This window comes from Somniosus microcephalus, chromosome 14 (genome assembly GCF_052327205.1).
Source record: "Somniosus microcephalus isolate GS21.2 chromosome 14, FLI_Smic_1.0, whole genome shotgun sequence".
NCBI classification, from domain to species: domain Eukaryota; kingdom Metazoa; phylum Chordata; class Chondrichthyes; order Squaliformes; family Somniosidae; genus Somniosus; species Somniosus microcephalus.
The window spans coordinates 96154255-96181730 of record NC_141000.1 but is presented as its reverse complement, the minus strand read 5'-3'; the positions used below and the strand labels follow the sequence as shown (position 1 = coordinate 96181730).

The window sequence follows — 27476 nt, the reverse complement described above, 5'->3', positions numbered from 1 at the left end:
ATCAGTACAGGAATCATAATCTTTATTAAAGGTACCATCCCGTGGACATGGGCTGATGACAGCCTTATCAATGTTTTCACCATATAAACATGGGATGGATACCCTTTCTTCATAGCTTGGAATGTAACCACCAGCAATTCTTGTAAAAACCCTAAGCCAATGGCAACCAGGAGGTTACATGATGCTTCCTAGCTTTGCTTATGTGCCTTGATCAATGTGGTCGCCCTAAGGGAAGCCATAATGATGAGAGACTCAGCCACATGCTGTCTAATGACGCTGAGATTGTCTTTCACGATCATCTCCATGCTGTTCTGAATGACAGTGCTCTGTTCATTTGGAAGCCAGTCACATTGCCAGAGGTAGTAACAGCAAGTGAGGAGGACATATTCTGGCCATTGTTGGCACAGCCTGGGATATTTCTCATCGAGTGCTGTCATCATCGTCGACCAGTCTCTAACAGACCATCAAGAAAGCGTCAATTCTTCTACTTGGTTCCTGCGACATTTTTGGGGTCTCGATGGATTGGTCTGCAATTTGTAATATCACTATAGCAGGGCTATAAGGAGAGAAGAAAAGACCATTTGACCAATTGACTTCAGCACCAGAAAACCAGTTCCCCCAGCCTAGCAACCAACTGTACGGTGAACTCCTCCAACATCTTGAATTCATCCCCTTACCTGGTGGATCATTCCAAATATTGAGCACCCTTTGAGTTAGAAAAGCACTTTTCATTCACTTAAATTACATCTCTTTTTCTTCACTTTGCATGACAGGACTTAGTGTAATATTCTGGGTTCACCTTCTCTGTGCCAACGACTGGCTTTCATTTCTATCAATGTTTTGCATCAAGTACAAAGTGTAGAGTCTGGTGTGTGACAGACGTGTGCTAGACCCAAGGTTCCTTTCTGTATAGTGGCAGACAGCTCATGAGATGACATGTTGGGTGAGGTGGGGTAATGGTGGAGGTGGGGTGCTGTGACTGAAGGTGTTGATGTAGTGGAGCAAGTAAGTGAGAGATCGAATTTGTGTGGATGTGTGATTGCAGATGGTGAGTGATGGGGTAGGTGGTTTTTCTGAGAGTACGGGTATGATGTGTGAAATTGGAGATGGTGGGTGATGAGGAATGTGGTGTGTCTGAGAGTACAGGTATGGTGTGTGAGATCGGACATGTTGAGTGATGGGGAATGTGGTGGGTCTGAGAGTATGAATGTGGTATGCGTGTGGTGTGTGAGATTGGAGTTGGTGAGTGAAGGGGAATATGGTGGGTCTGACAGTATGAATGTGGTATGCGTGTGGTGTGTGAGATTGGAGTTGGTGAGCGATGGGGAATATGGTGGGTCTGAGAGTATGGTTGTGGTGTGTGAGATTGGAGATGGTGCGTAATGAGGAATCGGGTGTGTCTGAGACTATGGGGGTTGTGTGAGAGATTGGAGGTAGAGAGTGATGTGGTATGTGTTGCATCTGTACCGACGTTAGGCTGACTGGCCTGTAGTTGCCAGGTTTGTCCCTCTCCCCTTTTTTAAACAGGGGTGTAACATTTGCTATCCTCCAGTCCTCTGGCACTACCCCCATATCCAAGGAGGACTGGAAGATTGTGGCCAGAGCCTCTGCAATTTCTACCCTTACTTCCCTCAGTAGCCTAGGACGCATTCCATCCGGACCAGGTGACTTTCCTACTTTGAGGACTGCCAACCTTTTAAGTACACCGGCCTAGAAATTCAGTCGCATTTGCGTCCACTTATTGGCTATAAAGTGGTTTGCGCCGGAAGTTTTTTAGCGCCCGAAATTGAGTTGGTCCCTAACATCGGCGTTAGCCGGTAGCGCTGCGCCGGCACCGATGACATCATCGGTGTGCGCAGCGCCCCGTTTCCAATGGTAATCCGTCCCGATGGCCAAATTCAGTTGCGGCCGCCTCGCCCGTCGCGGCCGCAAACAGCGTTTGCAAAACGGTGCCTTACAGCTCCGAGAGGCCGGCGCATAAAGGTGGAGGGGCGGCCGGCCGCTTTCCCGGCGGCCGCCTGGCCGCACCTCCCTCCCCGGACTCCTGCACCACCCCACATTGGTGTGTGACTCCCGCGAGCCCGGCACTTCTCCGTGGTGCCGGGCTCATTTGACGGGGGAATCCAGCGGCGATCTCACGGCTGCAGGCAGCTCCTCCTTAAGAGAAGGAGGAGGCCTGCAGTACCCCAGCCTGCCGCACTGCATCGGTTGCCGCAGCGGCAGCTGGGCGCCGGAAACTGACATTCTTCACCCCAAACGAGGCGGCCAAACCCTCCAATAGCGCCCGCCTCCGTCTTGGGGCGGCGCTACTGAATTTCAGGTGGGCGCTAGGGGAATCCGGCCCAGCGCTAAATTTCGGGCACTAAAGACCTGGCGCAGCGATACCGAATTTTTAGCCCACCCTCTTTATCTATTTTTATCTTATCCAATATTGCGATTGCCTCCTCCTTTACTGCTACATTGGTAGCATCCTCTTCTCTAGTGAAGACAGATGCAAAGTACTCATTTAGTACCTCAGCCATGCCCTCTGCCTTCACAAGAAGATCTCCTTTTTGGTCGCTAATCAGTCCCACCCTTCCTTTGACTACCCTTTTACTATTTATACATCTATAAAAGACTTTTGAGTTCCCTTTTATGTTAGCCGGTAATCTATTCTCAAACTCTCTCTTTGCCCCTCTTATTCCCTTTTTTAGATCTCCTCTGTACTTTCTATGTTCAGCTTGGTTCTCCATTGTAGTATGAACCTTCCAATTGTCATAAGCCTCCTTTATCTGTCTCATTTTAACCGCTATATCTTTAGTCATCCAAGGAGCTCTAGCTTTGGATGCCCTTCCTTTCTCTCTCATGGGAATGTGTCTATTCTGTACGAAACCACCTATTCTTTGAAGGCCTCCCATTGTTCAATTACAGTTTTGCCTACCAATTTTTGATTCCAATCCACCTAGGCCAGATTCTTTTTCAACTCACTGAAATTAGCCCTCCTCCAGTTATGTATTTTTATGCTTGATTGTACCTTTTCCATAACTATTCTAAAGCTGATGATATTATGATCACTATTCCGCAAATGGTAACCACCCAAACATGCTGCACTTGCCCCACTTCATTCCCTAGAACTAGATCCTGCACTGCTTCCTTCCTCATTTGGCTGGAAACACACTGATCAAGAAATTTCTCTTCTACATATTTCAGGAAGTCCTCCCCCTCTTTGCCCTTTACACTTTTTCAATCCAATCTATATTAGGATAATTGATGTCCCACTTGAAGAAAGATGTAGTTCTTGCATCTTTCTGTATTTTGCAAATTTGCTCCTCTATCTTCTTCCCACTATTTGGTGACCTATCGTATACGCCCAATAGCGTAAGAGCTCTTCTATTTTTCCAAATAGATTCTGGGGGAAAAATTCAGTTGGTTAGCACCTCCAGTTAGTGCCTGGCGGGTGCGCTAATGGGACGCTGATGCAGTAGCGCCGGGGCGAAGTGAATCCAACGACGCACGCCAAATCCACCCTCCCCCCCGTAGTGCCGCCGCTACGTGTAACCGCCGAGGACCTCAGCGCCAGGCAGATCGCGATGTCAGTGAGTGTGCATCGCTCACTGGGCACCCAATTTGCAAAATTAATTGTCGCCTCCTGCCTTAGTGCCTCGCCCCAACAGCAACAGGGAGAGAAGGCCCTTGTCAAGCAGGCGGCTGGTGGCTCCAGGGGTGCTCCTTAAAGGGATCATGAGCAATGTGTCGCAGCTGTCAGGTTAGTGCTGTTCACTGCTTCCTTGTCAGTTTGACATTGTGCAACAGTTTAATTCAGTCATCCAAAGGTTGTTTAGTATCAGGAGTGTTGTGGTTACTAACAATTAGTTACATGTACATAGATCCCTGAAGGCAGCAGGACAGGTAGATAAGGTGGTTAAAAAGGCATATGTGATACTTGCCTTCATTAGCCGAGGCATAGAATATAAGAGCAGGGAGGTTATGGTGGAGCTGTACAAAACGCTAGTTAGGCCACAGCTGGAATACTGTGTGCAGTTCTGGTCGCCACACTATAGGAAGGATTGCATTGGAGAGGGTGCAGAGGAGATTCACCAGGATGTTACCTGGGCTGGAGTGCTTCAGCTATGAAGAGAGACTGGACAGGCTGGGGTTGTTTTCCTTAGAGCAGAGAAGGCTGAGGGGGGACCTGATTGAGGTATACAAAATTATGAGGGGCATAGATAGGGTAGATAGAAAGGAACTTTTCCCCTTAGTAGAGAGGTCAATAACCAGGGGGCATAGTTTCAAGATAAGGGGCAGGAGGTTTAGAGGGGATTTGAGGAAAAACTTTTTCACTCAGAGGGTGGTTGGAATCTGGAAATCACTGCCTGAAAGGGTGGTAGAGGCAGGAACCCTCACAACATTCAAGAAGCATTTAGATGAGCACATGAAACACCATAGCATACAAGGCTATGGACCAAGTGCTGGAAAATAGGATTAGAACAGACAGGGCTTGATGGCCGGCGCAGACATGATGGGCCGAAGGGCCTCTTTCTGTGCTGTATAACTCTATGACTATGACTCTATTTATTCTCACAATATATCAAAGTGCTACATTTGGTTACATTAATGGGGACTGTACTGGCAGTCGACCTCGCCCTCCAGGATCTACTGCGGAGGGAGTGGAGGCAGCAAGAAAGATCGGAACATGTGGCCAGAGAGAGGAGGAGGGCGATCAGGGCTGTCAACAGGAGGCCTTACCCTCCGAAGGTATTCCAAGAGCACTTCTCCTGCCTCCAATTAAGCGAGGAGCAGTGTATTAGAAGGCTCCGCTTCAGCAAGGAGGTGTTCACAGAACTCTGCCACCTCCTGCAACCAGACCTCCAGCCTCAGATCAGAGTGACCATGGCTCTCTCAGTGGCAGTCAAGGTCACTGTCGGCCGCAATTTCTTCGCCAGCGGATCCTTCCAGTCTGCAACAGGAGATATAGCGAACATCTCGCAGTTCGCCGTCCATCGCTGCATTCGGGAAGTCACAGAGGCTCTCTACACCAGGAGAAGGGACTACATTTCCTTCCCCATCACCAGGGAGAAGCACGACGAACGTGCATGTGGCTTTGCCAGGATAATGGGCTTCCCCATGGTGCAGGGCGCCATTGACTGCACCTGTTATAAATCTCATCATCAAGAAACTACTTATGAAATAACGCTGGACGGCCAGCTGGTGGCGCCATCCAAGGAGTATAAATACTCGGGCGTGGGCCCCAGCTTTGCAGGGACATTTTGTAAGACAAGGAGCTAGTGAAATACAACTAGACTTCCATGTTCTGAAACAAGTTGATTAAAGCCTTGCTTTATGCTCAAACCAAGTGCGTACTGAGTTTTATTATGTCAATTTAATCAACTTGATATTGACTCCACACTTTGGGTGATTTTGGGATCAGCCAGCTATGACTCGAACCGTAGAAGGGAACTCAGACAAGTAATTGATCCATCACGGAGAAACTACTCAGCCCCGCCCGTCTCAACCTGGACCCGAATTCACTTACAGCTGCTAAGGTATGGAAACACTGGTATCGTACTTTCAGCAACTTCCTCAGGGTGTGTGGTGAAAATGTTCCTGATAGATTAGAGATACTTGCGAATTATGTATCCTCTCATGTGTTTGATTATATCAAAGACTGTGTAGACTATGACGCCGCTATCCAAATACTACAGCAGCTATATATCAAGTCCCCAAATGAAATTTTTGCTCGGCATCTACTGGCCACAACTCGACAAGAACCCGGGGAATCACTTGACAAATTCCTTCAGAAACTTCGCAGGCTCAGCAAGGATTGTAATCTTAAAGCTGTTACAGCTGAGCAGTACCAGGAGGAGTTAATTCGTGATTCCTTTATTAATGGGATTGCATCTCCCTTCATACGTCAGCGTCTGTTGGAGAATAAAACCCTCAAGTTACAGGCTGCCTATGACCAGGCATGTTCTCTGGACTTAGCAAAGAGGAATGCAGATACCTATCTTTCACCACATGCATGGGCTGCTGTTATCACTTTTAGTGACTCCTTCGACAGGCCTCGGGCAGAAGCCCTCGGGGATGACGACTCCAACCTGGCTGGTGGCAACCCTACCCTAGAAACCTACACTGATGATGACCCCGCCCTAGCGGCATCTTGGCAATCCAGAAGGAAGTGTTTCTTCTGTGGAGGTGCGTTCCATTATAGGAAATTTTGTCCTGCTCGTAATGCAACCTGCAATCATTGCAGCAAGTAAGGTCACTTTTCTAAGGTATGCCAGCCAAGAGCCACTGTTAGTAAGAAAGGCCACTTTTCTAAGGTATACCAGTCGAGAGCTCCTGTTAGTTTTGCAGCTACTATCTATAAATCTGCTCCTCCCCCAAGAGCCACTACTAAGTTTACAGCTGCAATCTATAAAACTGCTCCTCCCCCAAGAACCACTACTAAGGTTACAGCTGTCAAGGGTAAAACTGCCCCATCTCCCATCACAGCTGTTTTTCCCCAAAGTCTGTCCCATGCAGCCATGAAGGTTTCGGTAAATGGACACATTTTGAGTGCACTAATCGACTCATGCAGCTCTGACAGCTTCATTAGTGAGTGGGCTGTCAGTAAGTTAAAACTGTGTATTTACCCCTCAGACAGGGAAATTGCAATGGCTCTGACGACACTGACCACCAATTCTTCTGGCTTTTGTCTTGTCGACCTTGATGTAAGAAAAAGGAGACTTACCATCAAGTAACTTTAAAGTAAGCTTTAAGTAACTTATAAACACACTATATACAAGAGAGGTCTTTACCATGCCTCTGGTAGAAGCCTCTTACAAAACTGAACAGACCAGTATTTATACCAGTCCAACAGGAAGTGACATATGACAGGAAGTGAGGTATGTACACAGTTCATAGTTCATAGTTCACAGGAAGTGATGACATAACTTCCCGGAAGTTAGCATTTTTATCACATTCTTCCCTCCTGCAGGATTAGGAGGCTGTGGTCTACCTTTTGGTCCGCAGCCGCCGAACAAGGAAGAGTCGCACCCGTTTGGATTCCCGTCGTAGAGGGTCGCTGGTCCGCTTACATGCGGTTGGCCATTGGTCAGAGTCTGTGTGGCCTGGATTGCCCTGTGAAGGGTCGGGGAGATCATGGCTTCGAGTACGAGCCCCAATAGGTTCAAAGTCGGACTGCCTCTGTTCAGAGGGAGGTGCAGAGCTGGTCTGTGGCGGATCAGTACTTTCATGCGCGGTACTGGGAGGGTCGCAACCTTGAGCACGGGGTTCTACCGGCACCAAGCTAGTTGGTGTCCGATCAGGATCCTGGAGAGGGGTACCCGATAGGTCCCAAGAGTTTCCTGGTGAAATGCCATCACCCGATGTCCCACTAGGTCCTGGTGGGCAGGGAGCCAGATCCCGTAATGATACGGTAGATTCTCGGCCGTCGGAATATCGTATGTTTGCATAGGTGGGGTTGGCATCGGTTAGTTCGACCTCGTCTACAAGAGGGTCATTTTTAGACGTCCGAACATATCTTCGGAGTAACACAGGTCCAGGAGTAGTTAGCCATGACGGGAGTGATGTCCCATGAGATGAGCGACGCTGGAATCCAAAGAACCGCTCATGAGGTGTAGTATTTGTGGCTGTAGAAAGCAGGGACCGTATAGAGTGCAATGCATCCGGAAGCACTGTTTCCCATTGCTGGTCTGGTAGGCCCCGAGATCTTAAAGCGAGACGTACGGAATTCCAGATGATACCGTTATACCTCTCTACCTGCCCATTTCCGATGGGATGGTATGGTGTTGTTTTGCTTGTAGCAATTCCCCGTTCTGAGAGGTAGTCCTTGAGTTCCCTTGACATAAAGGATGGACCCCGATCTGAGTGAATATAAGCCGGCATGCCACAGAGAGAAAATACCTGCTCAAGGCAGCAGATTACTGTGGACGCCAGCATATTGGAGCAGGGGAAGGCAAACGGAAAACGTGAATATTCGTCGATCATGGTGAGCAAATATGTGTTCCGAGTTGAAGAGGGCACTGGGCCCTTAAAATCGATGCTAAGTCGTTGCATCGGTTGGGTTGCATGTATGAGTATACCATCTGAGGGGCGGAAGAACTGAGGTTTTAATTCCGCACAAAGCCGGCATTCTGAGCATATTTTCTTTACATCTCCAGTGGAAAAAGGGAGATTCCGTGATCGTACGAAATGTAGCATGCGCGTAACGCCAGGATGACACAAACCATTGTGGACATCCATGAGAGTGGAGGATGACATAGTGGAGCAGAATGCCCGTGTGAGGGTGTCCGGGGCCACATTCTCCTTGCCAGGCCGATAGAGAATGGTATAACCAAAAGAGGCCAGTTCCATCCTCCAAAGTTGTATTTTATTATTCTTAATTTTGGTTCGTTTTCGATTATCGAGCATGAAGGCGACTGATCGTTGGTCCGTGATCAATGTAAAGTGCTGGCGAGCTAGAAAATGGTTCCACTTCCGTACTGCCTCTATGATGGCTGTGGCTTCTTTCTCAACCGGAGGATAATGTAGCTCGGCACCTTGTAAGGTCCTGGACATAAATGCTACAGGACGACCTTCCTGATTCAGAGTAGCCGAGATCGCCACCTCCGAGGCATCACATTCAACCACGAAAGGGAGATTCTCATCGATGGAGTGAAGAGCCGCTTTCTCCAACTGTTTTTTGAGAAGGTTAAAGGCTGCAACAGCCGCTGTTCCCAGTGGAAATGATCTAGCATGCAGCAAGGGTTGGATTTTGTCCGAAAAATGAGGAATCCATTTAGCGTAGTATGCAAACAGACCGAGAGCCCGACGTAAAGAAGCCGGATTCTTAGGTGACGGGAGCTCTTGGAGCGGGCGAAGTCTTTCTGGGTCTGGCTTAATGATACCATTGCCTACGCAGTAGCCAAGGATGTTGATGGTCGGTTGCGACTCAACAGATTTGGATTCATTCAGGGTCAAATTACGGCGATGGAGGGCATCCCGAAATTTTTGGAGGTTGGAGTCGTGTTCCTGTTGATCGTGACCTGCAATGGTAATGTTATCAAGATAGGGAAAAGTGTCCCTTAGGTTTTCCTGCTTAACCAGGCCATCCATTGCCCGTTGAAAGACAGCCACTCCATTAGTAACCCCGAATGGGAGGCGACGAAATTGGTACAGCCGTCCATTAGCCTCAAAGGCTGTGTACTGCTTATCTGAGACCTTCAAGGGTACCTGATGATAGGCACTTTTTAAGTCGTAAGTTGAGAACACTTTGTATTCGGCCAGTTTATTAACCATATCATCAATGCGTGGCAATGGGTAGGCGTCCAAGTCGGTATATTGATTGATGGTTTGCGAATAATCGATGCATAGTCGCTGTTTGTGAGGTTTTAGAGGGTTCTTGACAATGACGACTTGAGCCCGCCAGGGCGACGAACATGGTTCAATGATATCCTCTGCTAGAAGTCGAGAGATTTCAGCCGCAATAAAAGATTGGTCTTCCTGATTAAAGCGCTGCGATTTCGTTATTATCGGTTGGCATTGAGGCGGAATACTGGCAAATAATGAGGGTTCATCAAGTGAAGCTGCTGATAATGCACAAAATGGTAATTTAGATGGTATATTAGAAATAGTAAGTCCGGGTTTGGATCCACCAAACTCAATGGTGAGTTTCTTATGCTGTTTTTGGAAGTCCAGCCCTAAGAGGAGATCACTACATAAGTCTTTGAGCACCGAAAGTCGGGTGGAGGGATACATACGACCATGAAGTGTCATATCAACAACACAAAAGCCGGAGATTCTGGTATTAAGTGATGACTGGGCCATCGCAATTGCCTGGTCCGATGGGAAGACATGTAGTTTCAATTTCGCAACAATCTGTTCCTTAATGAAACTGTCAGTACTTCCTGAGTCAATTAAGGCATCTAAGGTATGCCCTTTAATTGAAATTTTTGTGGCTGCCTGAGACAGGTTCTGTGGGCAAGCAGCTGTAATTGGTGTCGTTGCACAGAGAGTGGCTAAAACTCTCGGTGTGCTTCTTCGGGAGAGAGCTCGAGAGGAAGCTTGATAGGTCCTAGCTGGAGCATCTTGATAGGCCCTAATTGGGGCAGTTCGGTAGGCCTTAGCTGGATTGGCCCTCGTAGAGGCCCTTGATAGGCAAACTTTAGCAAAGTGTCCTTTTTTCCCGCAATAACTGCAGATTGCATTGCGAGCAGGGCAGGTTTTCCTAGGGTGAAAAGCATCTCCACAATAGAAGCATTCCTTCCTAGATTGCCAAGAGGCTGCTAAAGTGGGGTCGTCCTCCTCTTCTTCATCAGAATTATCAGAATTAGATTCCCCCATGATAGGGTTCACCTGAGACCGCTTGAATTGTCTGGTTGCAGCTACAGCAGCAGATCGAGATCTGGGCAGCTGATAGAGGTCTGCATTTCTCTTTGCCAAATCCAGTGAACAAGCTAGGTCAAAAGCTTTTTGTAGCTCAAGTGTTTTACTTTCTAGTAGACGCTGGCGTATAAATGGAGAGGCAATCCCGCAGATGAAAGCATCACGAATCATTTCTTGGCGGTACAGCTCAGCTGAGGCTGCCTGAAAGTTACAATCTACGCTGAGCCTGCGAAGTTCTTGCAGGAATTCGTCAATTGATTCCCCTGGCCCTTGTCGGGCTGTGGCCAGTAGATGTCTAGCATAGACCTCATTTGGGGTCTTCGCATACAGTTTCTTAAGTGCCCGAATCACCTCTTCGTAATTATCCCAGTCATCAACATATTCGAACACTTTTGGGGTCACATAATTGACAAGTATCTTCAATTTAGCAGGAGCATCCACTTTACATTCATCCAGAAAATTCTCAAAAGTACGATACCAATGCTTCCATACCCTGCCAGCTGCTGGTGTATTCGGGTCCAAGTCCAGACGAATAGGTCTAAGGATTTTCTCCATGATGGGTGGTTCCCTGGATCCTTAACTTCCGAGTTTGTCTGAAGGTCTAGTATGTGTCAGTGTGAATACTAAGTTACTTAAATTGATGTAAGAAAAAGGAGACTTTAAGTAACTTATAAACACACTATATACAAGAGAGGTCTTTACCATGCCTCTGGTAGAAGCCTCTTACAATACTGAACAGACCAGTATTTATACCAGTCCAACAGGAAGTGACATATGACAGGAAGTGAGGTATGTACACAGTTCATAGTTCATAGTTCACAGGAAGTGATGACATAACTTCCCGGAAGTTAGCATTTTTATCACAGACCTTATCCTCAATGGCTGCACTTATTTCTCCACCCGGCTCGGGGTGCTCAAGAACCTATGCAGTGATGTGCTCCTGGGACAGGATTTCCAGAAACAACACAAAAGACTCACTTTCGAGTTTGGAGGGTCAAAGCCAGAGCTTACTATTTCCAAAGTACTGTTTTGTGTGCATTCGGTGGCTTCACTCGACGAGCCCTCATTGTTTGCCAATCTTTCCCCCCGATGTAAGCCCATAGTCACTATATCACGACGTTTCAGCCAAGATGATCGAGCCTTTATCGAGGCAGGAATCTCTTGCCTTCTAGCTGACGGTATCATTGAGCCATGTTCATCTTCCTGGCAGGCTCAAGTCGTCATTGTTAAAAATCCTCTGAAGCAACACAAGAAACATCTTTGCATCGATTACTCGCAAACTATTAACCAATATACCGACCTGGATGCCTACCCACTACCATGCATCGATGACATGGTCAATCCCTGGCTAACCAACGGGATGCAGCCAGTTCTGCGCCTGTGGGGACCCACACCCGGAGTCACGATCTCCCCAGCCTCCCTCGGGTCGATCAGTGCAACACGGGCCCTGTCGATCCACCAGTACGGATCAAGCGGCCCAGGGACCAAGACATGGTCCAGGAGACGTGCCTTCTGGCCATAAACAAAAATCTAAAAGACTGCGGCTATTCGTGGTCTGCCTAATCCGTTAAGAGGAAGTCGTCGGACTTCCAAATCTTTTAGGCAGGAAGAATGTTATAAATCTCATCATCAAGAAACTACTTATGAAATAACGCTGGACGGCCAGCTGGTGGCGCCGTCCAAGGAGTATAAATACTCGGGCGTGGGCCCAGCTTTCCAGGGACATTTTGTAAGACAAGGGGCTAGTGAAATACAACTAGACCTTCATGTTCTGAAACAAGTTGATTAAAGCCTTGCTTTATGCTCAAACCAAGTGTGTAGTGAGTTTTATTACGTCAGCACCCACATGGTTTTGTGGGCACCGCATAACAATCCTGAGATCTTCCGTAATCGTAAACACTCACTTAATGTGCAGTTGGTGTGCGACCGCAGACAGTGAACCCTCAATATGAATGCCGCTATCCTGGCAGCAACCACGATGCCTTCATCCTACGCTAGCACTCCTCCAGCCAGCACGTCAAGCTTGCGGCTGGCTGGTCGGAGACAAGGGTTATCCGCTCGCCATCTGGCTCATTACTCCCCTTCACAACCTCAACATTCTTGCCGAGCACTCATATAATGAGAGCCATGCCGCCATGCCACCAGGAACATCATCGAGCAGACAATCGGGGTGCTCAAGCAACGGTTCCACTGCCTCGACCACTCCAGAGGAGCCCTCCAGTACTCGGCATAGCGGGTGTCCCATTTCATCGTGGTCTGCTGCATGCTCCACAACTTGGCCATCATGAAGGCCCAGCCCTTGCCACCAGGGATTGCGGGACCCTCAAGAGGAGGAAGAGGGAGAGGAGGAGGAGGAGGAGGAGGAAGAAGAGGAGGAGGAGGAGGAGGAACAGGAGCAAGGGAGGAGACAGCCGCTCAATCGGCCTTCTGGAAGGGTGGTCCGTGATCGCCTCATCAGACTGCAGTTCTGATAAATTAAACCCCAGATCCCCATTGCTCACCACATCCCCATCATTCCATCCCTGTCGCAGGCCGTATCATAGTGCAAAGCTGAACTGAGAGACACCACAAAATAATCCAAACTGAATTAATAAATTGATCAAAAATCAGTGAACACATATTTACAACAACAATATTACCTATTCACCCTTGTGCAATCCCTTAGTGCCTCTTGTTACTGTGCCTTTGCCTACTCTAGTGCTCCTACGAAGTGTTGGCCCAGTGGCTGCAGCAGGGCTGGTGGAAGACTGCTGTGTGTAGGTGCGGGAGACTTCAGATGGCCTTGCAGGGCACCCTTGACCAGCTCTGGGTCTGGAAGGCCCGGTTGTACACTACACCACCTCAGCATGGGCAGCAGCAGTCTGGGCTGGCTGGATGGCAGGCAGCGACAAGGGCAATGGCAGAGTGGCAGTGGTGGGAGCAGGAATGCTGTCATCCTGAGAGAGGACAGCAGCTTCCTGCTCCATTGACCCACTGCCACTCCCCTTGGGCAGCACCCATACCATCCCTAGCAATCTGTTGGAGCACAGATTGCTGGCCTGCTGTGACACCGTGAAAGCCCCTGTTGATGGTGGTAGACCCAACCACAATGGCAGCAGTCAGAGCTTGCGTGGCATCTGAGCCTGCATGAGAGCAGTTTGAGATTGGATGCCACCAAGCATAGACTGCATTAAAGCACTAAGACATTGCGACGCTTCCGCCTGCGCTGCAGTGGAAGCTGCCAGATCGCCCATTACATGCGGCATCAGGTTTGGGTCGCCACGGTCTCTCTGGGTGTCCACCATCCTTTGCAGACTGGTAATGATGGCCTCCGTGGTGTGCGTAGAGCCCTGTGCACTGTTGGAGGTGGTCTCCTCCATGCTCCTTATCATTGCCTTTAAGTGTATTCTTTTTGTTTTGGGTGCTAAAACAAATAATCTGTAACTAATAAAACTTTAAATAAAACTTGACAAATTAAATTAGAATTTGGTTCCCGGTGGTGACAATGCACTCCAGTCACCGCGGCGCCCACCGGTCGCAGAAGGCCTCAAGCATGCCGGCAGACACTGCGTGCTCCAGCTCCAGGGCCACCCGGGTGCGAAAATGGCCACAGAAGAGAGGCAGGCAATCGGACCAAACGACCTCCTTGACCGCCCGCTGCCTGGACCAGTTGATGGCCTTTTTGGCCAGGCCCAGGAGCAGTCCTACGAGGAGGTCCTCCGATCTGCCCGCTCCCCTCCGCACCGGGTGACCAAAGATCAGGAGCGTGGGACTGAAGTGCAGCCAAAAATCGAGGAGCAGCCCCTTCAAATAATGAAAGAGGGTCTGCAACCTCTCACATTTTGTGTAAACGTGAAAAACTGACTCCTCCAGGCCGCAGAAAAGGCAGGCGGCCTGGGAGTCCGTGAACCTATTTAAAACCATATTGCACGGGACTGCTCCGTGCAACACCCTCCAGGCAAAGTCCCCAATAGATAAAGGGAGGACTTACCTTTGAGTGTACTCTTTTGATTGATTACTTAAACAAATTGTCTGTAAATTAATAAAACTTTAAATAAAACTTAACAAATTAAATTAGAATTTGGTTCCCGGTGGTGACAATGCACTCCAGTCCCCGCGGCGCCCACCGGTCGCGAAATGCCTCAAGCGTGCCGGCGGTCACCGCGTGCTCCATCTCCAGGGCCACCTGGGCGCGAACATGGCCGCGGAAGAGAGGCAGGCAATCGGGCTGGACGACCCCCTCGACCGCCCACTGCCTGGACCAATTGATGGCTTTCTTGGCCAGGCCCAGGAGCAGTCCTACGAGGAGGTCCTCCGATCTGCCCGCTCCCCTCCGCACTGGGTGACCAAAGATCAGGAGCGTGGGACTGAAGTGCAGCCAAAAATCGAGGTGCAGCCCCTTCAAGTAGTGAAAGAGGGGCTGCAACCTCTCACACTCTGCATAAACGTGAAACACGGACTCTTCCAGGCCGCAGAAAAGGCAGGCGGCCTGGGAGTCCGTGAACCTATTTAAAACCATATTGCACGGGATTGCTCCGTGCAACACCCTCCAGGCCAAGTCCCCAATAGATAAAGGGAGGACTTACCTTTGAGTGTACTCTTATGATTAATTACATAAACAAATTGACTGTAAATTAATCAAATTTTAAATAAACCTTAACAAATCAAATTAAAATCGTGTTCACAGAATCACAGAAACCCCTCAGTGCAGATAGAGGCCATTTCGGCCCATCGAGCCTGCACCGACACATATCCCACCCGATCCCCGTAACCCCTACACTAACACATATCCCACCCTATCCCCGTAACCCCACGTATTTAATCCCCCTAACACTAAGGGTCAATTTATCATAGCCAATCATCCTAACCCACACATCTTTGGACTGTGGGAGGAAACCGGAGCACCCGGAGGAAACCCACGCAAACACGGGGAGAATGTGCAAACTCCACACAGTCACCCGAGGCTGGATTCGAACCCGGGTCCCTGGCGCTGTGAGGCAACAGTGCTAACCACTATGCCACCGTGTTGTCCGAATTGATTATGCACTCCAGTCCCCGCGGCGCCCACCGGTCGCGGAAGTACTCAAGCGTGCCGGCGGACACCGCGTGCTCCATCTCCAGGGCCACCCGGGCGCGAACATGGCCGCGGAAGAGAGGCAGGCAATTTGGCTGAACGATCCCCTCGACTGCCCGCTGCCTGGACCAATTGATGGTTTTTTTAGCCAGGCCCAGGAGCAGGCCTACAAGGAGGTCCTCCAACCTGCCCGCTGCCCTCCGCACCGGGTGACCGTAGATCAAGAGCGTGGGACTGAAGTGCAACCAAAAATCGAGGAGCAGCCCCTTCAAGTAATGAAAGAGGGGCTGCACCCTCTCACATTCTACGTAAACGTGAAAAACGGACTCCTCCAGGCCGCAACAAAGACAGGCGGCCTGGGAGTCCGTGAACCTACTTAAAACCATATTGCACGGGACTGCTCCGTGCAACACCCTCCAGGCCAAGTCCCCAATAGATAAAGGGAGGACTTACCTTTGAGTGTACTCTTTTAGTTTGGACCAAAAACAAATTTGACTGTAAATTAACAAAAGTTCAACTAAAACTTAACAAATCAAATTAAAATTTGGTTTTCCGGGTTGACGACACACTCCAGTCCCCGCGGCACCCACCGGTTGCGGAAATACTCAAGCGTGCCAGCGGACCCCGCTTGCTCCATCTCCAGGGCCACCCGGGCGCGAACATGGCCGCGGAAGAGAGGCAGGCAATCTGGCTGAACGACACCCTCGACCGCCCGCTGCCTGGACCAATTGATGGCTTTTTTAGCCAGGCCCAGGAGCAGGCCTACAAGGAGGTCCTCCAACCTGCCCGCTCCCCTCCGCACCGGGTGACCGAAGATCAGGAGCGTGGGACTGAAGTGCAACCAAAAATCGAGGAGCAGCCCCTTCAAGTAATGAAAGAGGGGCTGCAACCTCTCTCATTCTATGTAAACGTGAAAAACGGACTCCTCCAGGCCGCAACAAAGACAGGCGGCCTGGGAGTCCGTGAACCTACTTAAAACCATATTGCACAGGACTGCTCCGTGCAACACCCTCCAGGCCAAGTCCCCAATAGATAAAGGGAGGACTTACCTTTGAGTGTACTCTTTTGAACAGTACTTTTAACAAATTTGACTGTAACTAATAAGACTTTAAATGAAACTTAAACAAATCAAATTAAAATTGTGTTGGCCAGGTTGATGATGCACTCCAGTCCCCGCGGCGCCCACCGGTCGTGGAAATACTCAAGCGTGCTGGCGGACACCGCGTGCTCCATCTCCAGGACCACCCGGGCGCGAACATGGCTGCGGAAGAGAGGCAGGCAATCGGGCTGGACGACCCCCCCGACCGCCCGCTGCCTGGACCAATTGATGGCTTTCTTGGCTAGGCCCAGGAGCAGTCCTACGAGGAGGTCCTCCAACCTGCCCGCTGCCCTCCGCACCGGGTGACCGCAGATCAAGAGCGTGGGACTGAAGTGCAACCAAAAATCGAGGAGCAGCCCCTTCAGGTAATGAAAGAGGGGCTGCAACCTCTCACACTCCATATATACGTGAAACACGGACTCCTCCAGGCCGCAGAAAATACAGGCGGCCTGGGAGTCCGTGAACCTACTTAAAACCATATTGCATGGGACTGCTCCGTGCAACACCCTCCAGGCCAAGTCCCCAATAGATAAAGGGAGGACTTACCTTTGAGTGTAATGCCAATGAGCTTGGGCTTAAAGACTTGAATTAGCAATCCAATGATATCTTTGAGCAGTGAGCATGAATTTTGCGTGCAGTCTAAAGTATTAGCACCTGGCGCTAATTCTCCAACTTTTCTAATTATACCGCCTATTCCTGGGTATAATGAATTTCTAGCCCAGACAGTGTTATTCCTGACACATGACACTGAAGGCACTGAGGAGTGTCTGGAGGTACTGAGGAGGGTCTGAAGGCACTGGAGAGGGTCTGGAGGCAATGGGGAGGGTTGTAGGCTCTGGGGAGGGTCTGAAGGCACTGGGGAGGGTCTGGAGCCACCGGGGAGGGTATGAAAGCACTGGGGAGGGTCTGGAGGCACTGGGGCCTCCCACGGTTGGAAGCACTTTGAGAGGGTCCTGGCTTCCAGCAGCGTTAGCAGGGCTGTCTGATTTCAGGAGAAATGGGGGTTCTGGAGCACAGGGGAGGGGTGTCTCAGTTCAGGATTACAGGGGATCAAAGTTTTTAATTTTATTCTACAAGATTTTGGCCTAGAAATTGGGCTGCATAGCCCCATTTTTCAGACGCTACATGGCCTCCTAAGTCCCCAAAATGGCGGGCAAGATGCCTGCGCACAATTTCGACAGGATGCGTGTGGTCTGCCATATTGGCTGCAGGTGACGGACCAGGCCACCTGGTCTCAATTTCCTCTGGGTACATCAATGGAGCACCACAAAAGCTGGTTGGCTGAGGCCCGGATACCATTCATACTGGAGAATCTGCAATCACACGCCACTCCTGCACTCTCAGAAACACCACCTACCCCAGACAGGGGCAAATGTGAAGCTGTCTGAGATGGGCTTGGAGTGCATGTACGTAAATGCACAGAACATGGTAAATAAGGTTGGTGAGCTGCAGGCGCAAGTCACTACAGGGCATTCTGGAGGGGGAGGGTGAACAGCCAGTTGTCATGGTGCATATAGATACCAACGATATAGGTAAAAACTGGGATGAGGTCCTAAAAGCTGAATATAGGGAGTTAGGAGGTAAATTAAAAAATAGGACTTCAAATGTAGTAATCTCAGGATTGCTACCAGTGCCACGTGCTAATCAGAGTAGAAGTAGAAGGATATTTCAGATCAATATGTGGCTAGAGGTGCAAGGGGGAGGGATTCAAATTCCTGGGACATTGGAACTGGTTCTGGGGGAGGTGGGACCAGTACAAACTGGACGGTTTGCACCTGGCAGGACCGGGACCAATGTCCTAGGGGGAGTGTTTGCTAATGCTGTTGGGGAGGGTTTAAACTAAAATGGCAGGGGGTTGGGAACTTATGCAGGGAGACAGAGGAAAGGGAAGCAAGGATAGAAGCAAAAGACAGGAAGGAGAAAAGCAAAAGTGGCAGTCAGAGAAATCAAGGGTTTAAATCAAACATGGCCACAGTAAATAATAATTCTAAAAGGTCTAACAGTGTTAAAAAAACAAGCCTGAAGGCTTTGTGTCTTAATACGAGGAGCATTCGTAATAAGGTGGATGAATTAGCTGCGCAAATAGATGTAAACGGATATGATAGAATTGGGATTACGGAGACATGGCTCCAGGGTGACCAAGGCTGGGAATTCAACTTCCAGGGGTATTCAATATTCAGGAAAGACAGGCAAAAAGGAAAAGGAGGTGGGGTAGCATTGTTGGTTAAAGAGATTAACACAATAGTAAGGAAGGATATTAGCTCTGATGATGTGGAATCTATATGGGCAGAGCTGAGAAACACCAAGGGGCAGAAAACGTTAGTGGGAGTTGTATACAGACCCCCAAACAGTAATGCTGAGGTTGGGGATGGCATTAAATGGGAAATTAGAGATGCGTTCAATAAGGGCACAGCAGTTATCATGGGTGACTTTAATCTACATATAGATTGGGCTAACCAAATTAGTAACAATACTGTGGAGGAGGAATTCCTGGAGTGTATACGGGATAGTTTCCTGGACAAATATGTCGAGGAATCAACTGGAGATCAGGCCATCTTAGACTGGGTATTATGTAATGAGAAACAATTAATTAGCAATCTTGTTGTGCGAGGCCCCTTGGGGCGGAGCGATCATAATATGATAGAATTCTTCAGTAAGATGGAGAGTGAAGTATTTGACACAGAGACTAGGGTCCTGAATTTAAATAAAGGAAACTATGATGGTATGAGGCACGAGTTGGCTAGGATGGATTGGGGAACATTACTTAAAGAGTTGACAGTGGATAGGCAATGGCAAACATTTAAAGACCGCATGGATGAACTACAGAATTTGTTCATCCCGGCTTGGCATAAAAATAAAATAAAAAAGGTGACTCAACCGTAGCTAACAAGGGAAATTAGGGATAGCATAAGATCCAAGGAGAGGACATATAAATTGGCCAGAAAAAGCAGCAAACCTGAGGATTGGGAGCAGTTTAGGATTCAGTAAAGGAGGACAAAGGGATTATTTAAGAGGGGGAAAATAGAGTATGAGATTAAGCTTGCAGGGAACATAAAAACTGACTGTAAAAGCTTCTATTGATATGTGAAGAGACAAAGATTGGTGAAGTCAAGTGTAGGTCCCTTGCAGTCAGAATCAGGGGAATTTATAATGGGGAAAAAAGAAATGGCAGACCAATTAAATACATACTTTGGTTCTGTCTTCACAAATGAGGACAGAAATAACCTCCCAGAGATGTCGGGGAACATAGGTTCTAATGAGAGGAAGGAACTGAATGACATCAGTATTTGTAGGGAAATGGTGTTAGGGAAATTGATAGGATTGAAGGCCGATAAATCCCCAGGGCCTGATAATCTACATCCTAGGATACTTAAGGAAGTGGCCCTAGAAATAGTAGATGCATTGCTGGTCATCTTCCAAAATTCTATAGACTCTAGAACAGTTCCCATGGATTGGAGGGTAGCTAATGTAACCCCACTATTCAAAAAAGGTGGTAGAGAGAAAACAGGGAATTATAGACCGGTAAGCCTGACATCGGTAGTGGGGAAAATGCTAGAGTCCATTATAAAAGATGTAATAGCAGAGCACTTGAAAAACAGTGACAGGATCGGACAAAGTCAACATGGATTTACAAAAGATAAATCGTGCTTGACTAATCTACTGGAATTTTTTGAGGATGTAACTGGTAGAATAGATAAGGGAGAACCAGTGGATGTGGTGTATCTGGACTTTCAGAAGACTTTCGATAAGGTCCCGCATAAGAGATTAGCGTGTAAAGTTAAAGCACATGGGATTGGGGGTAAGGTACTGACTTGGATAGAGAACTGGTTGGGAGACAGGAAGCAAAGAGTTGGAATAAATGGGTCTTTTTCCGAGTGGCAGGCAGTGACTAGTGGGGTACCGCAGGGATTGGTGCTAGGACCCCAGCTATTCACAATACATATTAATGATCTAGACGAGGGAACTAGATGTAATATCTCCAAGTTTGCAGACTACACAAAGCTGGGTGGGCGTGTGTGCTAAGAAGGAGGATGCCGAGAAACTCCAGTATGATTTGGACAGGTTGGGTGATTGGGCAGATGCATGGCAGATGCAGTATAATGTGGATAAATGCGAGGTTATCCACTTTGGTGGCAAAAACAGGAAGGCAGATTATTGTCTGAACGGCAATAGATTGGGAGAAGGGGAAGTGCAATGAGACCTGGGTGTCCTTGTGCACCAGTCGCTGAAGGTAAGCATGCAGGTGCAGCAGGCGGTTAAGAAGGCAAATGGTATGTTGGCCTTCATAGCGAGAGGATTCGAGTACAGGAGCAAGGATGTCTTGCTGCAGTTGTACAGGGCCTTGGTGAGACCACACCTTGAGTATTGTGTGCAGTTTTGGTCGCCTTATCTGAGGAAGGATGTTCTTGCCATGGAGGGAGTGCAGCGAAGATTCACCAGACTGATACCTGGGATAGCAGGAATGACATATGAGGAGAGATTGTGTCGATTGGGCTTATATTCGCTGGAGTTTAGAAGAATGAGAGGGGATCTCATTGAAACTTATAAAATTCTAACAGGACTAGACAGACTAGATGCAGGAAGGATGTTCCCGATGGCGGGGGAGTCCAGAACCAGGGGTCACAGTCTAAAGATAAGGGGTAAGCCATTTAGGACAGAGATGAGGAGGAATTTCTTCACCCGGAGAGTGGTGAACCTGTGGAATACTCTACCACAGAAGGCAGTTGAGGCCAATTCATTAAATATATTCAAGAAGGAGTTAGATATATTTCTTAAGGCTAAAGGGATCAAGGGATATGGGGAGAAAGCAGGGACAGGGTACTGAATTTGGATGATCAGCCATGATCTCATTAAATGGCGGAGCAGGCTCGAGGGGCTGAATGGCCTACTCCTGGTCCTATTTTCTGTGTTTCTATGTCACCACATGGGACTATGATATAGAGGCAATAACAGAGACCTGGTTCAAAGAAGGGGAGGATTGGGAACTTAATATTCCTGCCTACAAGATGTTCAGGAAAGATAGGGGGGGACAAAAAGGAGTGGGGGTGATGGGTTGGCAGTATTGATCGAACTAACTATTATAGCACTAGAGAGGGATGATGTAGTCGAAGGGCCAAAGACAGATGTGGCAGCATGGCTCTCATTGTATGAGTGCTGGGCAGGAGTGTTGGGGTTGCGGAGGGGAGTAATGAGCCAGGTGGAGAGCGGATAGCCCTTGTCTCCGAACAGCCAGCCGCGAGCGTGATGTGTTGGCAGGAAGACTGCTACATTGGCTCCGCTCCCTCCGCCATAGATCCAGGAGGGCAAGGTCGACTGCCAGTACAGCCCCCATTAATGTAACCAAGATTAGCAGTTTGATTTTTTAAGAATAAATGTAGCTGCTTTTTAGTAGCCACAGCACTCCTGATACGAAATAACCTTGAAACTGACCAGAAAGCACTGAAACTCCACTAACCTACAGCTGCGACTCATTACTGATGATCACTTTAAATAATGTTCCTGGAGCCAGCTTCCTGTTGCTTCATGCTAGCTCTCCGTCGCTGTTTCCTCCAGGCACTAAGGTGGGTGGCGACAATCAATTTCGCACATCGGGTGGCCAGTGAACATTGCACACTCACTGACGTCACAATCCACCTGGCGTTGAGGCTCCCGGCGATAACTGTTAGCTGCGGTGCTGCAGGGGGCGGGATTTTGTGTGCGCCGTTGGATTCGCCTCACCTGGCGGTAATGCTCTAGTGCCCCGTTACCGCCATCTGCTGGTGCTAACGGGAGGCGTTAAAAATTCCAAATTTTTCCCTCTCTGTGTCACACTCACACATCACTCGCTCTAATATCATATTCAGAAAATTTAAACAAATCACAATTCAAGTGCTTCATAGCTTACAAAGCAGAGTAACAATAATCAATTTTACACAGATACAAATCAGCTACTCCCAGGTAAACAGCACAACTTATACCATAACAAACATGCCAAAACATTACAAATCTGCTAAATATCTTCCAATTTTCCCAGAAATGTTCTTCCATGAGGCCTAAGTTTTGCCATGAGCCTGGGGCTTGAGTCTTGCTCTGAAGCCACTGTCAGCACTCTTGTGTAACAGGTTTCTAGCCATCTGGTGCAATGGCTCAGATATCCTGCTGAGTTCTGCAAGGAGTTTTACCAGAATGGTACCAGGGATGAAAGACTTCAATTTCATGGTGAGACCAGAGAACCTGGGAATGTTCTCCTTAGAGCAGAGAAGTTTATGGGGAGATCTTATAGAGGTGTTTAAAATCTTGAAGGGTTTTGATAAGACTAAATAAGGAGAAACTGTTTCCAGTGGCAGAAGGGTCAGTAACCAGAGGACACAGATTTAAGGTGATTGGCAAAAGAACCAGAGGCGACATGCGGAAACATTTTTTACACAGCGAGTTGTGATCTGGACTGCACTGCCTGAAAGGCTGGTGGAAGTAGATTCAATAATAAATTTCAGAATTGAATTGGATAAAAACTTGAAGGGGTAAATTTGCAGGGCTATGGGGAACGAGCAAGGGAGTGGGATTAGAACCATAGAATAGAATTTAAGAACTGACTTCTGTAAACAAACAATTTTGATCTCCACAGATCCGGATCAATTTACAAACTGAATTCTGGAACCAAATGGTTTTGAGCACCACAGATTCTGATGAGATTCAAAACTGAGTTGCGTTAACAAACAATTTTGATGTCCACAGATTCTGAAGACTTTTGTAATCTTTAAACAAACTTGCCCCTTACTTGTTGAGAGCTTTTCACTACCCTAACTTCAGCTACTGGTGAAATCCATTACTCTCTGTAATGCCATGGTTTTCACTGTGATGTCATGTGACATAACCTCCTCAGTTATAATGTGGAGGGGTGATGCAGGCCCTGGGTTGAGAGCCCATATGAGGACTGCAAGCTGTTTGAGGCTGGCTGGCATTAAGTACAAACTTGAGATAGATTGTGGGCAATTTTAATTCAACGCTGGTTTCGCACCAGATCTCATTCTAGATTGAAGTCATCACGTGGAGCATAAAACACCAGCATGGATTTGATGGCCTGAATGGCCTGTTTCTGTGCTGTAAATGTTGGTTCATTTCCCCACATCCTGGACTCTGGAGTGACCCATTTTGTGAAACTGATGAAGTGGAGGAGGGAATGGTGAGCTGTTAGTGCAAAGCTGGCTAAAGGGGCATTAAGCTGATTGCCCACAGTCTGCTGTGCCAGCTCATTTCAATAATTACCATAAAATCCTGACATTGTTTTGGGTTTGTGACAGTAGCTGGTGTAATGTGGAATGCGAGAAAGTTGGCTGCAGCTCAAATTTAAAGGGATGCACCTCTTTATTGGCAGGTGATCTTTACGGGAAGAGGGGGTATTTTTAACCACACCCTCCCAAGCGGGAAATTGATGCAATCCGATTGGCCACCAGAGGTTGTGGTGGTGACTGGGGAATTGGTTGTGTTGAGTGAGGAAGAGACTTTGTTGAGTGGGGAAGGGGTTGTGGTGAGTGGGGAAGGGGTTGTGGTGAGGGGGAAGGGGTTATGGTGAGGGGGAAGGGGTTGTGGTGAGTGGGGAAGGGGTTGTGGTGAGTGGGGAAGGGGTTGTGGTGAGTGGGGAAGGAGTTGTGGTGAGTGGGGAAGGGGTTGTGGTGAGTGGGGAAGGGGTTGTGGTGAGTGGGGAAGGGGTTGTGGTGAGTGGGGAAGGGGTTGTGGTGAGGGGGAAGGGGTTATGGTGAGTGGGGAAGGGGTTGTGGTGAGTGGGGAAGGGGTTGTGGTGAGTGGGGAGGGGGTTGTGGTGAGTGGGGAAGGGGTTGTGGTGAGTGGGGAAGGGGTTGTGGTGAGTGGGGGAGGGTTGTGTTGTGGTGGTGAGTGGGTGGTGATAATTCGACGAAGTGTTGAAAAGTCTCAGAACTAAAAGGTTTGTGTGCTGGAGTGGGGTCTTCAGACTTCGGTGAGTGGGGAGCACAGGCAAGGCTATTGTGATGAGCTCTGAGTAAGGAAGAGAGAGACTTAGAGCAGTTATGAAGAAGATAATGTTGAGGGAAAAGGTAGTAGGTCAGGAAATTGAAATGAAACTCATCGCATGCCAGATCCTGTCGGACTGGCCATCTCCTGGTTCCGGTTTGCCTTGTACCCTCCACTGCCGTTGGCTATTCCAAACAGAAAATGTGCCCTTAAGGTTTAGTGCAGGAAATCTAGGCAGCGGTGGCTTTAGGACCGAGCAATTGGATGGAGCTCTGAGGCAATCACGGAACCCGAGTAGATCCAGTAACAGGAGTTATGAAATGGGAATGGATGATCCCTGATCATTTAGTCAACTATTTTTATATTACGTATTAGGAAGGAACATTGGAACAGGAGTAGGCCATTCAGCCCCTTGAGCTTGTTCCACCATTCAGTTAGATCATGGCTGACCTGTTTCTCAACTGAATCAACCCACTTTGGTTCCGTAACTCTTAATACCCTTGCCCAACAAAAAATCTATCAATCTTAGTTTTGAAATTTTCAATTGACCCCCACCCTCGACTGTTTTTTGGGCGAGAGTCCCAGATTTCCTCCACCCTTAGCGTGAAGAAGTGCTAACTACCCTGTTGCGCACCCATCCCAAGTGCTTGCCAGCTTGCCCGCCTGCCTGTGCAGAGTTGTTTTCTGCCCAACCTACTCGCCCACCCAATGACACACAGAAGCCGCGCACTTACCTACCCCACGAGCCTCTCCTCCCACACTGGCTCCCAACCTCCCTGCATGCCCGACCCCAGAGCTTAGTTCTACTGGTATATGTGAGGCCTCAGCAGCACCTGGTGTCTCTCAAAATCGATCTGCTGCTCCTCTCATAAATGCTTAGTTTCCTAGTTTTTAATTCCATTCCTTCTTTCCTTCCGCATTCTACCCTGAATTCCAATGGATATTCCTTTAACTGGAACTAATTTTATATGAACCTTCCATTGCTGTACCTGCTGCCTTGTGCACCTCCTCCCTGGTTTAAAAAAAAATAGTTTATGGGATGTGGGCGTCGCTGGCAAGGCCAGCATTTATTGCCCATCCCTAATTGCCCTCGAGAAGGTGGTGATGAGCCGCCTTCTTGAACCGCTGCAGGCCGTGTGGTGAAGGTACTCCCACAGTGCTGTTAGGAAGGGAGCTCCAGGATTTTGACCCAGCAACGATGAAGGATGGGCGATATACTTCTAAGTCAGGATGGCGTGTGACTTGAAGGGGAATTTGGAGGTGGTGTAGTTCCCATGCGCCTGCAGCCCATGTCCTTCTAGGTGGAAGAGGTCGCGGGTTTGGGATGTGCTGCCGAAGAAGCCTTGGCGAGTTGCTGCAGTGCATCTTGTAGATGGTACACACTGCAGCCACGGTACGCCGGTGGTGGAGGGACTGAATATTTAAGGTGGTGGTTGGGGTGCCAATCAAGTGGGCTGCTTTGTCCTGGATGGTGTCGAGCTTCTTGAGTGTTGTTGGAGTTGCACTCATCCAGGCAAGTGGAGAGTATTCCATCACGCACCTTACTTGTGCCTTGTAGATTGTGGAAAGGCTTTGGTCAGTCAGGAGGTGAGACACTCGCCGCAGAATACCTAGCCTCTGACCTGCTCTTGTTGCCACAGTATTGATGTGGTTGGTCCAGTTAGGTTTATGGTCAATGGTGACCCCCAGGATGTTGATGGTGGGGATTCGGCGATGGTAGTGCCGTTGAATGTCATGGGGCGGGGGTTAGACTCTCGCTTGTTGGAGATAGTCATTGCCTGGCACTTCTGTGGCGTGAATGTTACCTACCACTTAGCAGCCCAAGCCTGAACGTCATCCAGGTCTTGTTGCATGCAGGTATGGACTGCTTCATTATCTGAGGAGTTGTGAATGGCGCTAAACACTGTGCAGTCATCAGCGAGCATCCCCATTTCTGACCTTATGTTGGAGGGAAGATCATTGATGAAGCAGCTGAAGATTGTTGGCTTAGGACACTACCCTGAGGAACTCCTGCAGCGATGTCCTGGGGCTGAGATGATTGACCTTCAACCACCACAACTTTCAATTATATTTTATAGATGTCCTCTGACGCATGGAGATTAAGGGGCTGATTCTCTCTGGCTGCTAATGATAGGAAGTAAGAGTGACCCATTTTCATCACTCAAGGATTACCTGGGAATCCCCAAAGGGGCGGACCTTAGACTCCAAGTGTTCCCATGGAAACAAGGCACCAGGGAGGCAGTCCTGGCTCATCAGTCCCATTTCACTTTCCTTGTTTTACTTGCTGTGACTATTCCTGTTCAATCTGAAAAGGGAAATCTCACTGTTAAACCATTTAAATTCTTGGGTAATTCTCAACTAAGGATTCCTTCTTTTGTCTACTCGCAGTCTGAAGTCACTCTTTGTCTCCTCAATTACCTTTCCCTGATATTGTGAAGAATTATCTCTTCGGTTATAATTTGATGAATTTAGGAATTGAACTCTGTAAACAAACAATTTTTGATCTCCACAGACTCGGATCAATTTGCATACTGAATTCTGGAAACAAATGGTTTTGAGCACCACAGATCCTGATGTGTTTCAAAACAGAGTTACGTTAACAAACAATTTTGATCTCCACAGATTCTGAAGACTTTGGTAAGCTTTAAACACACTTGCCCCTTACTTTTCGAGAGCTTTTTAGCATCTGCACTTCAGTTACTGGTGAAACCCACTTCCCTCTCTGTTGCCATGGTTTTTACTGTAATGTCATGTGACATAACCTCCTCAGTTATAATGGGGAGGGGTGATGCAGGCCCTCAGTTGAGAGCCCATATAAGGACTGCAGGCTGGCTGGGGTTAAGCACAGAACTGAGATACACTGGGGCAATTTTAATCTAAGCCACCAGTCAGGAGACTGACGGGATCCGCTGCAATGCTGATTTCACACCCTGCCCGATCTCACTCTAGATTGAAGTCATCAGCATAAAACACCGGCATAGACTTGATGGGCTGAATGGCCTGTTTCTATGC

General features: G+C 48.4%; 1 long non-coding RNA gene across 1 annotated transcript; it reads right to left on the bottom strand.

The window, feature by feature from the left end:
• Positions 1 to 27467, bottom strand: LOC147107727 (uncharacterized). The gene is made up of 2 exons (XR_015080856.1): positions 26637 to 27467; positions 1 to 556 (listed from the first exon to the last, which is right to left on the bottom strand). It is a non-coding gene; the product is annotated as an uncharacterized LOC147107727 (long non-coding RNA).
• Positions 27468 to 27476: the final 9 nt, after the last annotated feature.